This window comes from Geotrypetes seraphini, chromosome 5, assembly GCF_902459505.1.
Source record: "Geotrypetes seraphini chromosome 5, aGeoSer1.1, whole genome shotgun sequence".
NCBI classification, from domain to species: domain Eukaryota; kingdom Metazoa; phylum Chordata; class Amphibia; order Gymnophiona; family Dermophiidae; genus Geotrypetes; species Geotrypetes seraphini.
Window position 1 is genome coordinate 169743983 of NC_047088.1, and position 15676 is coordinate 169759658.

Below are 15676 nucleotides of genomic sequence, written 5' to 3' on the forward strand. Positions count from 1 at the left end.
CCAGATGCTACAGAACCTGTGCATTTTTCAGAAGCAAAACAGTCATTTTTCAATCTCTGTGAACCTGGAAGATGTACTGAGCCAAATCGGTAAGTTAAAGAGTGATAAATTATCTAGACTGGATGATATATACCGCCGGGTACTGAAAGAACTCAAACATGAAATTGCCACCTTTTGTTAAAATCATCCACAGTACCTGAAGATTGGAGAGTGGCCAATGTAATGCTAATTTTAAAAAAGGGTTCAGAAGAGTCACATGATGTGTTAAGAGAGCAGGACGCTGGTTAGGACTGGTCTGGGCCCCCGCGCTTCAGCTGACCTAGAAAACGCAGGGCAGCCACTAAAACTGGGAGATCAACTAGAGCATTAAGGGTGAGAAGTAAGCGTGTGGTGTCAAGAATAGTGAAAGTTAAAAAAGGAATCCCACAAGGGTCGGCATTATCGGCAGTGCTGTTTAACACCTATATGGCCTCATTGGGGAAGAAATTTAAAGAGATGGGTGTGCAATACAGAATATATGCTGATGATATTCTGTTCTTCTTCCCGATAAAAGACATCCCTAATATAGATCTTTGCTTGCAAAAGTATATGGAAATGATCGGCAGTTGAATGAGTGAACATGATTTGAAATTGAATGTTAACAAAACGGAGGTAATGGTGGTGAAAGGTCAGAGACAATTTCGAGTTTAAAAATGTGGTTGTTATGGAGGAAAAACTGCAGGTAAAAAAGGAGATGACTGTCCTGGGAGTGTGCTTGGATAGCTGATTGACAATGGAAAACCAAATATTAAAAATAATCAGGATAGGATACATGCAACTTCAAATGCTTTATAGATTGAAGTCAATATTACCAACACACGATTTTCATAATGTGGTTCAAACGTTGATCCTGAGTAGGGTGGATTATTGTAATTTACTATACCTAGGAGTTGTGAAAAGGAAGTTGAGGACTTTGCAAATGCTTATCAATTCCGCTGCAAGATTAATCACAGGGGTTCCTAGGAATACCCATATAACTCCTGTGTTGAAGAAACTACACTGGTTACTTATGCAACAAAGAGTGCAGTTTAAGATTGTTGCGATTATACATCAGACATTGTATCATGCTTCCCCAAAGATCTTACAAGAATTTTTTCAGATCTATAAACCGAGAAGAGAGCTTAGAGATGTAAATGGGATGAAATTAAGTTTGGAGGGGAGAACATAAGAACATAAGAAGTTGCCTCCGCTGGTCAGACCAGGGGTCCATTGCGCCCAGCAGTCCGCTCCCGCGGCGGCCCATCAGGTCCATGACCTGTAAGTAATCCTTTGTCTAAAACCTTACAATTCCCATTATTCTTCTATCTGTACCCTTCCATAATCCTATCTCTATCTCTACCTCTAACTATATCCCTCAATCCCCATATCCTTCAGGAACTTGTCCAATCCCTCTTTGAATCCCCTTAATGTACTCTGTCCTATCACATCCTCCGGAAGCGCATTCCAGGTGTCTACCACCCTCTGAGTGAAGAAAAATTTCCTAGCATTGGTTTTAAACCTGTCCCCTTTCAATTTCTCTGAGTGCCCCCTTGTTCTTGTAGTTCTCAATAGTCTGAAGAATCTGTCCCTTTCCACCTTCTCTATGCCCTTCATGATCTTGTAAGTTTTTATCATGTCTCCTCTGAGTCTCCGCTTCTCCAGGGTGAAGAGCCCCAGCCTTTCTAGCCTGTCTGCATATGAAAGGTTTTCCAAACCTTTTATCATTCGTGTCGCTCTTCTCTGAACCCTTTCAAGTATCTCCATGACCTTCTTTTTTTTTTTGAAATATCTTTATTAGCAATTGTAACGGGAACATACAACCAATAATGGTGAGAGCAGAGAAAAACAGAACAAGCACAGAAACAACAATGGAAACTATGACAGCAGATGGTTCATAGGGCAGAAACCTCGTGGCTGGATGCCCCACACAATTGACATTTTATGTGTAATGTACAAAACCCCTAAAACAAACACACTCAAACCCCAAACTCCCGGCCACAAGCCACAACAGTCAGACAACAAACAACCCACAAGCAAACCCCCAAACATCCATCCCACCCAAACACCCACGCGTGCAGCCACCCAGGGGAGTAGCAAAGAAAGAAAGAAAAATAAGAGAGAAACGGTCTCCATCTCAAAAAGAAATCAGGGTATGGAATCTGTGTTCTCCGACTCCGAGCCAGAACAGAAAGTTAAAGCCCACTGCCAGAGAGCATGATACCCCCGGAGGGCAAGGGTCCCACACCGGGGAACACGCGAAAGTTCATATCGCCCCACCTCCGCTAGGCAAGCAAGCCACTGCGGAAAGGAGGCCACGGAATCAACCACCCAATGGTGCAACAAGAGCTCTTTTGCCACCAAGACAGCCATGTAAAGAACCCTACGCTGAGGTAACGTAAGCCCTCCCTCAATCAAGTCCCGTAGATCCCCCAAAAGCAAGAAACCATAGCTCCAGGGCACAGCACGCCGAACAAGGCGTTCCAAAAATGGAAGAACTCGCAGCCATAAAGCGGAGGAAGGGCATTCCAAGAAGTGGTGAAGAAGGGTACCTAAAGAGTGATTACATTTAGTACAAGTCGCTCGTTCCCAAAGGCCCATGAGAGCTCCCTGTGCCCGAGAGATATATGCTCGATGCAAAATTTTAAATTGCATTTCCCGAAGATCCGTGGAACACCCCAAGGCATGCACATTGGCAAAAAGATCAAGAAATGCCTTGCGGTCAAAAGGAAGATCAAGCTCCGATTGCCAGTGTGAAGCTAGTCGATCCACGGATCCCAAAGCCGAAGCATTCTTCAGAATCTGATACCAGGTAGATAATTTGTTGAAAACAGGAGGCACCTGAAAGAACTGAACATCCAAGGGACCACAGAGCCAAGCATCCCCCCCACTTACGACCAAGGGATAAATAATAGTGCCGAGCCTGAAGGTAAGCCCAAAAATAAGTCTGGGGCAAGTGCCAGTGAGATTGCAGTTGGGCAAAGGTAGGAAACTGCCCAATCCCCACAGTTAGGAAGTCATGAAGAGATCTACACCCCCTCTGCTACCATAGATGAAACCAAGAATGACCCACTCCCGGCAGAAAATCTACATTACCAGACAATTGCAGTAGGAGGGAAGCTGCCGGAGTCTTTCCCTGCCGACGCCGCCACCACCGCCACGCACGGCGCAGGGGTAGAAGAAACGCAAACTTGGGCCCCCCTCCTGGGATAGCCGAAAGTGGGACATGAAGAAGGGACAAGATCACGTGGGGAGTGCACCACGATTCCACCCATCCCCGGGGAAAAAATTTATAACAACCCGACCAACCTTCATGGATAAACCGAACCAAAGCTGCAACGTTATAGTAACGAAGATCAGGAAGGTTCAGTCCTCCCCGAAATTTGTCCAAAGCCAAAGTGGCATAGCTAATGCGGGCACGTTTATGACGCCAAATAAACGAGGAGAGGATCGAGCGAAACAGACGCACATCCCCTTCAGTAACCCAGAGAGGCACGTTCTGCAAAGGATACAGGATTTTAGGAAGTAGTACCATCTTAGACAAAGCCACTCGACCCCAAAGTCCCAACGGAAGATCTTTCCATTTATCACACAACCGCTGGATCTCATCCAGATGGTGGCGCATATTATATTCGTACAGAAGCTTGAGATTGGGACTTAAATACACCCCGAGATAGCGCATCGGTCTCCGTACCGGCGGGATCTCCAGGCCCATAAGTCCAGGCTCCAAAGTAGTAGACCGCAACGGGAGAAGTTCAGATTTAGCACAATTGACACGCAGACCAGAAATGTCGCCGAAGGAACGAACAAGCGCAAGGGCATGCCCCAGATCAGGACGAGGTTGGTCAAGATAAAGGAGAATATCATCAGCAAAGAGGTTAATACGGCTCTCTTGGTCCCCAAGACGGATACCCCGAATATCTGAATCACCACAAATTTTTGCGGCCAAAGGTTCGATAGCTAACACAAAGAGCAGTGGAGACAGGGGGCAACCCTGCCGCGTCCCCCTGCCCAAGGCAAACGGAGCAGTGAACTGACCATTTACTAAAAGCCGTGCTTATGGTCGGAGATATAAGCTACATATCCATTGATGAATAGGGCCCTCAATACCAAACCGACGCAAAACCCAGAAGAGATACTGCCAGGAGATGCTATCAAAGGCCTTCTCCATGTCCAGGCCCACAATAGCTGAAGTCCCCTCCAATCCACGTCGGGAATGCAAAGCCATCAAAGCGCGAGCTAGATTCATTGAGGCATATCGGCCTGGCACGAACCCAGCCTGGTCCTCATGAATCAAGAGGGGCAGAAATGCATTCAAACGATTCGCCAAGATGGCGGCAAAGAGCTTAGCGTCCTGGTTAAGAAGAGAAATGGGCCAATAGGACCCCACCTGGGCCGGGTCCTTACCCGGTTTAGGCAACAGCACAACGTGGGCCAGATTAGGGGTCCCCAAACCCTGCTCCGCGGACAGCGCATTGAATGTCTCCGCCAACACAGGAGAGACCTGATCCGACAAAATCTTGTAGTACTCAGAACCAAATCCATCAGGACCAGGGGCCTTAGTTAACTTAAGATTCTTGATACCAAGCTGCACCTCCCCAGGACTAATAGGGACATTCAATTGATCCACCTGAGCAGCCGTCAATCTAGGAAGTGTGTGAGCCCCTGAAAGAAAGCATCTCTATCAGAGTCCAAAAACGGGCGGTTCGCATACAGGGATTCATAAAATTGAACAAACTGTTGTTGGATCTGCTGTGCCTGGGTGAAACGAGCTCCCGTCGGATCCTGAATGGACAGAATAACCTGGCGCTGTCTTGGAGGACGAACCAAGTTAGCCAACAGTCTCCCAGTCTTGCCACCCCAGGAATACAATTTATACCGTTGAAAATAAATATCTCGAGAGGCCCTCTGCGTTAAAATAGTGTCAATCTGCCGCCGTACCGTGAGCAAACGGAGTCTATCATCCTCGGAAAGAGAAGTAATATGTCGCGCCCGCAGTTGGCGAAGCTCCCCGGATAGAGCCAATAAGTCAGCATCCAGTTTCCTCCGCTTCCGAGACAGGTAAGAAATAATAAACCCCCGCAGAACCGCCTTGGAGGCCTCCCAAAACAGTACCGGAGGGACATCAGCAGTATTGTTGTGAGAACTATACTCCAACCACTGCTCTTGAAGATATTTATGAAATTCTAGATCTCTATAAAGATAACACGGAAATCTCCAATGCCTTTCCTCCGAATCAGGTGTAACTTGAATTTCCATGACAACCGGGGAGTGATCCGACAAAGGAACCTCCTCGATATCTATCTCAGACACCCGGGGAAACAGAGAGGGTGAGACCAACAGATAGTCCAACCGAGCATAGACATTGTGTGGATGTGAGTAAAAAGTGTAAGTGCGTTCCGTGGGATGCAAAGTCCTCCAGACATCCAATAAGTGCAACTGACTAAGCAAAAAATTTACCCCCTTGGCTCCATGGTCCCTGGCCCCTACCTTTGCTGGACTACAGTCCAGGGCAGGATCTACCGTGATGTTAAAATCCCCACCCACCAGTGTCTGGTAATTGGGATACATGGCAATCTTGGCGAGCAGAGCTGAAAAAAATTTATGATTATACACGTTAGGGGCATACAGATTGCAGAATAACCAGTTTTGTCCCCACAATTCCCCCAGTACTATAACAGAACGTCCCTCGGAATCAGGGAGGACTTTATGTACATGGAAGGCAGTTGTTTATGAATAAGTATTGCAACCCCCCGCTTCTGGGTACCAAAAGAGGAAGAAAAGACCTCAACCACCCAGTCTCGCCGAAGCTTGAGGTGTTTAACAGGGGAGAGGTGGGTTTCCTGGACAAAGGCTATGTCAGTCCCTCTCTTCCGGAACCAGTTCAAAACCTTCTTCCTCTTGACAGGAGAGTGGATACCGTCCACGTTTAAAGTGGCTATTGTCAACTTAGTCATGGAGGAAACAATCTCTCGGAAACAATAGTAGAGAACAAGCGAAGAACAACGCGAAAAGGCCCCCCAGCTAGGCCCTCCTCCCAGAACATCAGAAACCGGAGCACCCCAGAAAGACCCAGGTCTCCCGGAAATAGAACAACCCCCCCCCCCCAGGTAAGCTGCACCGCATCAAAGCCAACCCTCCCCCCTAGCCACAAACACACCCACCACACATACCCCCAGTCAAACCCACCAAACCCCAAACAACTACCCCATGCACACAGCCCTCCCCCCTCCCCATCCACCAAACCCACTCCCTCCCCCAGAGATAACCATCCCCAGAAGAATACCCAGACCTCCAAACCCCAACAGAAAATAAGAAGAAACCATAAACAAAAAACTGCGCTCCCAAAGACTGGAGCAACTGAATGTCCCAAGCAAAACTCTCGACCCAGAGTCTCCCACCCAGATGGGCACTGCCATAATGGTCAGGAAATGCATCCAGCTCCGGAGTCCTTCAGTTCCTCACAAGCAGCCCAAAGAATATGTACCCAATAGGAAAAAGTAGCTGAAGCCAGGAACTAAAACAGAGGCCGACAGCTGGCAGGCCACCCCTCAGGACCAGTACCAGGAACAAACTTGTGGTACCAGACGAGACAGCCACCCCGAAACAACCGGAGCAAGGCACCCCAGTCCCTTTCAGCTACAGGGAGGAAGCCAGATGCAGCGGCCCTCAGCAATCCAAGCGGTCCCAGGAATGGCTCAGCCTGGCTGAAATCTCGAACAGAGAACATAGAGACCACCTGCAGGATTACACCACCTGATCAGCCACCGGTGCTCCACCCTCAGCAGCAGCCGGTAAAGAATCCAAATAACGCTGTGTGGAGGCTTTATCAGTGAAGGTCTGAGACTTCCCATCCCTCCAGATGTGTAAAGACGCAGGATACACAAGCGCAAACCGCACTCCCCGGCGATGAAGCATAGTGCAGAGAGGTGCTATTTCTCTGCAAAGGGATGCCACATGCTGAGAGTAGTCATTGAATAACAACAACTTTTTCCCTTCATATTCTACCTGGCCAGCTTTCCGGTAGGCTTGCAATATAAGCTCCTTTTCCCTCCAGGTCAAGTACCGGGCGATAGCAGCCCTAGGGCGATTATTATCTCCCGAGCGCTGACCTATGTGATGTGCTCTCTCGCAGATAAATCCGGTCGGTGGCGTCTCCAGGCCCAGCCTAGTTGGAAGCCAGATTTGAAAGAAGTGGTATATATCTTGATCGGCTCTGAGCTCAGGGAGACCCACCACACGGAGGTTGTTCCGGCGCTGGCGATTCTCATGGTCATCTAGTCGGCCTGTCAGCATTTTCACTTGGGCTTGCAGGGCTGCCACGGTAGCACGATCCCCCTGGGCCGCGTCCTCCCCATCCGAGACACGCTGCTCCACCGCCGTGATGCGCGCCGCCTGAGCCTCAAACCGCTCATTGATGCAGTCCATTGCTGACTGTAGTTTATGTAAGCGGTCCTCCAGCGCCGCGGACACCATTCGGGAGATTTCCACTGCCCACTCTCCCCACTGCGCCGGAGCAGAAGATGAAGTCGGCGCTGCCGCCATTTTAGCCGCAGGGAAGGCAGAGCAATTTTTATGAGCCTTCGCGTAGCGCACTGGCATCCCGGTTGCAAACCACTGCTCCACAGGCTCCGCACCCGCACTACACCCCAAGAAGGCCTCTGGAGTAAGCAAGACCGATCGGGCAGTATTTTAAACGTGAGTTTAGCCGATATGAAGAGACCCGGGGTCAGGGAGCTCGAGGGCACACGTCTTCTCACAGCAAACGCATCATGTAACCCCCCTCCATGACCTTCTTTAGGTACACATATTGGACACAGTATTCCAGATGCGGGCGCACCATCACGCGATACAGCAACATGATGACTTCCTTCGTTCTGGTTGTAATACCCTTCTTAATAATATCCAACATTCTGTTTGCTTTCTTTGAGGCTGCTGCGCATTGTGCTGTTGACTTCATTGTTGTTTCCACCAGCACACTCAAGTCCTTTTCAAGGTTACTTGCCTCTAGTACTAATCCCATTTGGTAGCTGAACATCAGGTTCTTTTTCCCTATATGCATGACCTTGCATTTCCCTACATTGAAGTTCATTTGCCATTTATTCGCCCACTCCTCCAGTTTGTTCAGGTCCCTTTGTAGGTCCTCACATTCTTCCACAGTTCTAACCCTGCTACAGAGTTTAGTGTCATCCACAAATTTTATAACTTCACACTTCATCCCTGTTTCTAGGTCATTGATAAATATACTGAACAGCAGCAGTCCGAGTACCGACCCCTGCGGAACTCCGCTCATGACCCTCCTCCAGTCCGAGTAGTGGCTCTTCACTCCAACCCTTTGCTTCCTGCCTACCAACCAGTGTTTAACCCATCTGTGTACGTCCCCTTCCACCCCGTGGTTCCACAGCTTCCTAAGTAGCCACTCATGGGGTACCTTGTCAAAGGCTTTTTGGAAGTCGAGATAAATTATGTCTATGGGTTCCTCTTTGTCCATCTGGCTGTTTACCCCCTCAAAGAAGTGCAGTAAGTTTGTTTGGCATGATCTTCTTTTGCAGAAGCCATGTTGGCTTGCTTTCATTAGTCCATTTTTTTCAATGTGCTCACAGATGCTGTCCTTTATCAGTGCCTCTACCATGTTGGCCGGAACCGATGTCAAACTTACTGGCCTGTAGTTTCCCGGGTCACCTCTCGATCCCTTTTTAAAGATAGGTGTAACGTTTGCTATCCTCCGGGATCGCGCCAGTTTTCAAGGATAGGTTGCAAACTCGTTGGAGTATTTCCGCTATTTCGTTTCTTAGTTCTTTTAGTACCCTTGGGTGGATTCTGTCCGTGCCTGGTGATTTGTCGCTTTTCAATCTATCTATCTGTTGGAGGACATCCTCATGGCTCACCTCTATTGTCAACAGTTTTTCTTCTTGGTCTCCATTGAAGATCTTTTCGGGTTCTCTTACACTGGATGTGTCCTCGCTTGTGAAGACTGATGAGAAGAAGTTGTTTAACCTATCAGCTACCTCTTTTTCCTCCTCTATCACTCCCTTACTGTCTCCATCATCCAACGGTCCTACTTCCTCCCTCGCCGGTTGCTTCCCTTTAACGTATTTGAAGAACGATTTGAAATTTTTCGCCTCCCTGGCTAGTCTTTCTTCGTATTCCCTTTTCACTCTCCTAACCACTCGATGAGAACTATGCATGCTAGGATTGGAGCATCAATGATATCTGTGGCTGGCGTACAACTATGGAATGCCTTGCCTGGTATCCTTAAGTTTTGTATAGGGAGGATGAATTTTAAGAAAATGCTGAAAACTCAATTGTTTGCTAATGCCTTCTTATGCTAAGATGTATTTCAGTTGATAATTGTCTTCTAGAATTTTTCTGACATTGAAGTATGATTTAAAGCTTATTTGTTCTTCTGAACTGATCGAATTTGTGCTCTATCCCTATTATAACAGGGATGGTTAACGATGTTGTCTTGATATGTCTGTTATACGTGACAATCGGAGTGAAATAAGATTCTATGTATGTCATTTGGAAACCGCATAGTTGTATGCGGTATATAAATTTTTAAATAAATAAATAAACTAATTAAAAGGCTTCCTCACTGCATGGACAAGTTTGTAGCCAAAGCTGGAGATAAAATATATGGGGAAATCAATATGAAAAGAGAAAGACAAACCATGCAGAAATGAGGACAAGATGGTAGCCACAACCTGTCATGACTATCACATTCTTGGAGCAGCAACTGTCAGTAGCAGTGATTGTGGCTGTTTCCCCAAGACTTGATTTGCTGTCCTTGCAATTGAGGACGGTGACGGTGACAGTTGCCAGAACTCTGGGTCTCTGACATTGACAATTGCATAACAGGGACAGATGAGGCCTTACCGATTTATTAAGAAGCAACTACAGGATCAAGCCACTAAGCTTGAGCTGGAAAACCGATCAAAAAGAGATACGGTATTTTTCGCTCTATAAGACGCACCTGACCATAAGATGCACCTACCTGTAGAGGAGAAAAAAAATTTGGTTCAGAATTTTTTTCTTAGTTTTTCTCCTCTACAAGTAGGGTGCGTCTGGTGGTAGGCAGCCCACAGCCCCCCCACCCCCACATCTTTTTTAAATTGCCGGCAGTCCAGCGCTCCTGCCCCTCCTCACTGGACGGCTGCCTCTGAGTCCTCTTCTCTTGCGGGCCTCTGTGATCTCCTGTCCTGCGTGTCTGTTGAAGCCTTCCTGCAGGTTCATGTGGAATACTGTGCACGTGCGAGTAGCAGAAGTGAGAGATGAAGTCAGCCTAGGGAGAGCCACGGCCACTGAGTCTTCTCAGCTTCGACAAGGGCGCACAATCTGATTGTGCTGCTCAGCCCCCGCCACTTCCCCGGTGCAAACAGGCGGCGAGTCCACAGTGGAACCCACAAGGCAGGCAAAGTGCTGCAGAAAACATGTGTTGTGCCACTTCATCTACGCAGCCTCTTTCATCCACCACACAAGGGAGAGAGTGTAAAGGGTATTTTGGTCTCGCGGTCAGGGTTCGGATGGGAGCAGTGGCGTACCAAAGGGGGGGGGGCGGTCCGCCCTGGGTGCAAGGCCCGAGGGGGTGCACAGCTGGCCACTCACCGGGGAATAGGCTGCCGTCTGGGAAAGGCTGCCATTGCCGTCATCAGAAAGAAGCCGGCGCCGAATTCTCCCTCCCTGCTTCTCTTCTCCGAGCCGACCAACAATAGCCGTCCAACGTCAATTCTGACGTCAGAGAGGAAGTTCTGGGCCAGCCAATTGCTGCCTGGCTGGCCCAGAACGTCCTCTCCGACGTTAGAATTGACGTCGGGCAGCCAGAGTTGGTCAGCCCGCGGGAAAAGAAGGAGGGCAAATTTGGCGCCGGCCTGTTTCCGATGGCCAGTGGCAGCCTTTCCTCGGTGGTGATAGCAGCATGGTGGTTGTGGCAGCAGTGGCATGGGGGAGGGAAGGAATAAAGAAAGGTGGGGGAAGACAGGGAGCCTGAAAGAAAGCAAGGGGGGGACAGGGATCCAGAAAGAAAGAAAGGGGGCAGGGTGAAAGAAAGAAAAAAATGGGGAAAGAGAGAGAAAGACAGACATAGAGAAAGAAATGGGGCACGGAGAGAGAGAGAAAGAAGGGGACAGGATGAAACAAAGAAAAAGTTGGGGGAGGGAATGAGGTCTGGAGGAGAGGAAGCATACAGGAGGCTGAAAGAAGGGAAGAAATATTAGATGCATAGTCAGAAGAATTAAGTGCAACCAGAGACTGATGAAATTACCAAACAAAGGTAGGAAAAATGATTTTATTTTCAATTTATTGATCAAAATGTGTCCGTTTTGAGAATTTATATATGCTGTCTATATTTTGCACTATGGGACCCTTTTACTAAACTGCAATAGCAGTTTTTAGCGCAGGGAGCCTCGAGAGCAGCGTGGGGCATTCAGCGCAGCTCCTGCGCTAAAAAACGCTATCGCGGTTTAGTAAAAAGGGAAGGGGTATATTTGTCTATTTTTGTATAGTTGTTACTGAGGTGACATTGCATAAAGTCATCTGCCTTGACCTCTTTGAAAACCCGCGGAATATAAATGATAATTAACATTTTCTCTGCGTACAGTGTGCTTTGTGTTTTTAAAATTTTATTGTTGGTAGATCATTTTGACTTGGCCACGAAGGTAACGGGGAGGGAGGGAGGGGAGCTGCTGAAAGACATCTAGTAATCCTTGCAGGCTTGACTGCAGGGAATTATTTTTGTAAAATCATGTTTTGTTATGTGACTGGCATTATTTAGACTTTAATTTCTATGAATGAATAGAATGAAAATGATATAAAATTACTTGCTTGTTTTTATGTGCGTGCGCTGAAAGAAAGTGGAGAGAGGACGCTGAAGGGAAATGGGGAAGAGAGAGTGGGGAGAAGACGCTGATTTATAAATTGACAATTGTACAGAATATTGTTTCTTTTTATACTTTAATATAATAAGTTCAATATAAAACAATTCAAGGCTTGTGTGGTTGGAATCAGGTGGTTTGTGGGGATGAGGACCGAGCTTACGGGGATTAGTCCGATAAAATGGTATTTTCTTATTTCTCATTATTTGTTTTATTTGTTAATTTGTAAAGTGGTGATTGTTATGTATCAGTTTTTTCAAATTTACATCTACTGTCTTTATATTTTGCATAGTATTAGAGGACATGTATTACTGTTTTTGTGGTGTTGTGGTGTTGCATTGTATGCAGAGTCTGGTTTCTTGGCAGTTCAGTTTAACTTTTGTCTACATATTTCTATTTTTAGTTTGTGATTATTCCATATGGGCGAGGGTGTATCTGTCTGTGTGTATGAAAGGGACATGGCTTTCTGATAGCATTGACTGTACAGGATCAATTGACTGTGCAGGATCTGGTTTGTTTAGTTTTATAATGTATGTGTTGGTGTTCTAGTGCTCACTGCAGTGTTTAAGATGCTGCCTTTTCCTAGGTACACTCTTGTTGTGCGATATGTAGATTGTTACTAAAAATCATATTTTTCATATAGATGGGATGGGGTGTCAAAAAATGATGGGCCCCGGGTGTCACATATGCTAGATATGCCACTGGATGGGAGGGAGAGATGGAAGAGTCAACAGGGGGGGTGGGGTGCGGGAGGAAGTGCTGCTGCTGGCAACTAGGTTTTCAGGGGTAGTGCTTATATTAAGACCTACCCCGAAAATCATGCCAGGGCTTATTTTCGGGGTAGGTCTCATTTTCGGGGAAACACGGTAGATAGATTAAAGACCAGGCCAGTGTTCTAAATTCCAGGCTTTTCTACAGGAATGATGGGTGACTTTTGAAAATACCAATAGGGCTTATTATACTGGAGACAGCCAAGGCTGCCCTTTGCGGGGATATTATAGTTCATGCAACTAAGAAAAAAAAAATGCAAGATCAGGAGATCCTTCGCATAGAGACTCAGGTTCGAAATGATAGAATCCTTTATGGGAGCACCCATCAGAAGCTACCTAGGAGTAACCTACTGGCTGCACAAGCAGTGCTGAATGATCTGTTACACAAGCTTGCCATTATAACAGACTTATACTATAAATACCAATTATATTTACATGGTAATAAATATGGCAAAAAGTTGGCCAATCTAATCAAAGCTATACAGAGTTTCTCAAAGATTTTACAAGTAAAAACTTCTAGAGGTGGGATGGCTCATTTTGATGCTGATATCAATTTAATTTTTAAGCGTTATTAAAGAACCAGAGAGGAGACAAGCTAGACCAGTGGGTCCCAACCCTGTCCTGGAGGACCACCAGGCCAGTCGGGTTTTCAGGACAGCCCTAATGAATATGCTGAGAGAGATCTGCTCCATATATATTCATTGGGGCTATCCTGAAAACCCGACTAGCCTGGTGGTCCTCCAGGACAGGGTTGGGAACCACTGAGCTAGACAGTTCCATGTATCTGGATAATATTGAAGCACCTAGATTGACTCCTACTAACAAGCTGTTTAAAATAAGCGTTTGTGGAGTTAGTGGGCTATTCAACAGAGCGCTTTAAATAAAGCACCAGGTCCAGATGGCTATAGGGCGGAATTCTACAAACCTTTACAAGACAAGGTGGGACCTTCATTAGTGATGATGTTTAACCAGATGATAAAACACCAGACAATGCCAGATTTTGCTTAAACTTGCCCAGATTATAGTTCTACCTAAATTAGGCAGAGATATCTGCAATCCTACCTCATATTAGCTTCTTGTGACTCTGGGCAAGTCACTTAATCCCCCCCATTGCCCAGGTACATTAGATAGATTGTGAGCCCACCAGGACAGATAGGGAAAAATGCTTAAGTAACTGAATGTAAACCACTTTCATTCAGACTATAAGTGGTATATGAATACTAAAAATAAATCAATAATTTTGGAAATGAAAATTATTTGCAAAACTTTTAGCCAATCGTTTAACGTAGATTTTACATACCTTGGGCTTTGTTTGGGGCAGAACATCAGTTAAAAACATCCAGAAATGATGGAGGGAGATATGAGATTGGGGTGCTGGGCTGGGGGGGTAGGTATAATTGGGTTGTCCCCCTTCTCTTCTTATTTTATTTATTTATTATATCATATTGGACTTGGATTGCCGGCTTGTCCCATGGTTGGTAATGTTGGGGGAAGGGGGGTTTATAAAGTTATCTCATGATAGTTCAGGTCAGTGGTACTGATCGGGGGTGGGCCATGGGGTCTAGAACAGGAGTAGGGAACTCCGGTCCTCGAGAGCCATATTCCAGTCGGGTTTTCAGGATTTCCCCAATGAATATGCATGAGATCTATGTGCATGCACTGCTTTCAATGCATATTCATTGGGGAAATCATGAAAACCTGACTGGAATACGGCTCTCGAGGACCGGAGTTCCCTACCCCCTGGTCTAGAAGGATCACTAGCCCCGACTGAGGTATTGCTCTTTTGCTTATGGAATACTTCCTACCTGGATTGGGGAATGCAAAAAAGTGGACCGAGGGGGGAGGGGAGGGGGGTTTATTTGGTAAACAACAAAATATATGATTAATGACTGGTTTTTTTGCTTTTGTGATCTTTTACCTGGCCAGTTGGTCTTTTACGTTGTTTTTATGCTATAGTTGTCATTAATAAAACTGTTTCAAATAAAAATATCCAGAAAACATTAACATCATTGGAGGCAGTTCATAGGAGGGGAGTCCCCTATGTGCTTGTCAGTTTTGGTGCTGAAAAAGCATTTGATCGGATGCAGTGGAATTTCCTCTTTCCTGTTTTAATAAAATATGGTTTCAATGGAGGGAGGGGCTTCAAGCTACCCATACACTATATTTGGATCCCCAAACATGGCTGTGGGTCAATGGGCTCTATTCCCAATCTTTTGCAATACATTGAGGAACACACCAAGGATTACCTTTATCACCTTTACTTTTTGCCCTTTCCCTAGATCCATTGGTTAGGAAGATTTGGGTGCACCCAGTCATTACTGGAGTTACTTTTCCACATGGGGATTTCTGGACCTCTTCTTTTACAGATGACCTCTTAGTGCATATTACTAACCCAAGAACCACCTCCTCCAATTTGATGGAACATTTTGTTGAGTATGGAGATTATTCTGATTTCAAATTGAATTGTAATAAATCATTGTTGTTGACATTCACAGTAGCCCTCTGGGAATCCTGGGGGTGGGAATTTCCATTGCAATGGGCCATTGGCTCATTAGATATTTAGGCATAGAGCTATCTACAGTGTGAACACTTCAGAGCTTTATGCTCTCAATATTTCTTGCTTGGTAGAGTCCACAAGTAAGACTTTATGTCAATTCTGTTTTATTGGGAGAATATAATAGAACAATATGACGATAACACCATAGACTTTCAACATACTCGATTCAAAGGGAGTGGAACCAACTCTAAAGTTCCACTAAGTTAGTGTTAGAGGCAATCATCAAAAACAAGCACAATCTCCTCCAAGGAAACAAATATATACATAGACCCATCCCTTCCCCTCCCCCTGATATACAATAGAACAGGAAATGACCAAAACAGGTCAAAGCCCAGATTACAAATTCATTTCATTCAGGACCAAACTTCTGGCTCTTTGCAGCAGAGACTGAAGATAGGGTTCCCAAACCAGTAAGAAGTCCTTTTACGTTTAGAAGATAGGAGAGCCTCTCTAGCCTCCAAGAG

The 15676-nt window shown here is 46.1% G+C and overlaps 1 protein-coding gene across 2 annotated transcripts in view; it reads left to right on the forward strand.

The window, feature by feature from the left end:
• The window catches only part of PMS1 (PMS1 homolog 1, mismatch repair system component), a 131234-nt gene that overhangs the window by 59865 nt on the left and 55693 nt on the right, over positions 1-15676 (forward strand). The window lies entirely within an intron of this gene.